We start from the raw sequence: 2,500 nt of genomic DNA, 5'->3' as shown, positions 1-2,500 counted from the left end.
TAAAGACATGATATCCTCCTGATGTATCGCTGATTTTCAAGTCGATCGCCTGTTAAGATCATTGCTAGATATATGCAATACCTTATATGAATTTATTCATATATTTAAATGTTTCTCACATTTTATTGCTACGTTTACGGAAATATTTTTTTTTATTTACACAATTTTAATATGTTTTTATTCTATTCTTAATAGAAAAGAACAGAAGAATAAGATAGTCATAAAAGAATAATATAGTTTTCTTAATTGTATCTTCTTAAAACAAAACTGTCTAAAACTAAGTAAACACATTCGCAAAAATCGATAGCGTTATTCATGATTCAAGAATCATTTGACTATCTATCCTGATCGATGAGCAAATACATAGACACACGCGCGTGCACACACACACACACACACACACACACACACACACACACACACACACACAAACACACACACACACATATATATATATACTATAAGAGAAACAAATTGAAAAAACGTATAGAGTCTATATGTGATATTTTACTGATGCAATTTTATAATTAAATGTGGTAACTAACCAACTATGCAAGAACACTAGCAAGACATTACTGTCCACAGTCATAACGGTTTGTAAACATAAATGGGAAGAAAGTTCCATTTGCCAGCGCCCTCTGTCCTCTTGAGGTTAAGCAAGAGGATTTAATAGCTTAGCAGTCTCGCAAACACTATTGCTGCTGAGGAAGCGAACAAGATATAAAAGCAATTAAAGATAACTGGTGTTTATTCGGCTTAAGTATTTCGTGATGGTAAATTTTCTCTATCTCACTCTCTTCTCCTCTCTCCCTCTCCCTCTCTCTCACTCTTTCCCTTTTACTCTCTCTCTCTCTATATATATGTGTGTGTGTGTATGTGTGTGTGTGCGTGTATGTGTGTATGTATGTATGTATGTATGTATGTATGTATGTGCGTGTATATATATACGTATATGTGTGTATACATGTACATGCATGTATGTACATATATATATATGTATATGTGTGTGTGTGTGTATTTACAGATAGATAGATAGAGAGAGAGAGAGAGAGAGAGAGAGAGAGAGAGATACATACATACATAGATAGATACATAGATAGATAGCCGTGAGGGAATAGTGTATTCTCGTTCTCGTTTAACTTTCCCACCGGGGAATAACTAAGATTAGTACTGGAAGCTGTTCTAATTGCTTTTTCTATTGCAGATTGAAGACAGAGAGATGAAAAATACGTCGAAACGTAACTGTGTTCCTTTTAGCTCTGTAGCTAAACTACCTAACACGATAGTTCAATTCAACAATGGTGTGTCATTATTATCACACTGCGTGAAGCATGCCAGAAACAAGGTGCTTATAATACCACTTTTTCCACATATACGAAATAATATATTTAAACGACAGCCAATATATTGGTCATTTCTTGTTCACTTTGACACGACACTCGAACTTCCGTAGACCTCTATCGAAACTACAGTCCCCCAGTCCCTAGACAGACATCATGATGAAAGATGAAAGTCAAGATGTTAAACACACACACATTTGTTTCAGTCATTTGACTGTGGCCACGCTGGAGCACAGCCTTTAGTCGAGCAAATCGACCCCAGGACTTATTCTTTGTAAGCCTAGTACTTATTCTACCTGTCTTTTTTTGCCGAACCGCTGAGTTACGGGGACGTAAACACACCAGCATCGGTTGTCAAGCGATGTTGGGGGGACAAACACAGAAATACAAACTTATACACACACACACACACACACACACATATATATATATATATATATATATATATATATATATATATATATATATATATATATATATATATATATATATATATATATATATATACATATATACGACGGGCTTCTTTCAGTTTCCGTCTACCAAATCCACTCACAAGGCTTTGGTCGACCTGAGGCTATAGTAGAAGACACTTGCCCAAGGTGTCACGCAGTGAGACTGAACCCGGAACCATGTGGTTGGTAAGCAACCTACTTACCACACAGCCACTCCTAAGCCTATATATATATATATATATATATATATATATATATATATATATATATATATATATATATATATATATATATATATATATATATATATATATATATATATATATATATATATATATATATATATATATATATATATATATATACATATATAAGCAATGTTAATTCTCTAAATGAAGTATTAACAGTAACTGCACGATAAAGTGTAGTATATTGCCACTTAAGTGTGGCTGACCCCTAGGGGTGGATGTTACTGTTGCTTTTAGCCCCAGGAGGACATCTCCTCCAGCTGGCTTATCGACACACGACTGTGTCCTGTTTGCCAAGGGAGTTATCCCTCTCACCACGGCCAGCAGCACGAACGTATCCGGATTTCAGGGTTATTTCCCTTCGTCGGCGCTCGACAGCTGATGACCTTGGTGAGAGAGAAAAACCTGGCAAATCTTATATCTTCTTTTCCAGTGGCATTCTTCACTGATATTGAAA

Source organism: Octopus bimaculoides, chromosome 1 (genome assembly GCF_046866305.1).
Source record: "Octopus bimaculoides isolate indiv1 chromosome 1, ASM4686630v1, whole genome shotgun sequence".
Classification (NCBI taxonomy): Eukaryota; Metazoa; Mollusca; class Cephalopoda; order Octopoda; family Octopodidae; genus Octopus; species Octopus bimaculoides.
The sequence above is the reverse complement of the archived record's forward strand: the minus strand, read 5'-3'. Positions refer to the sequence as shown.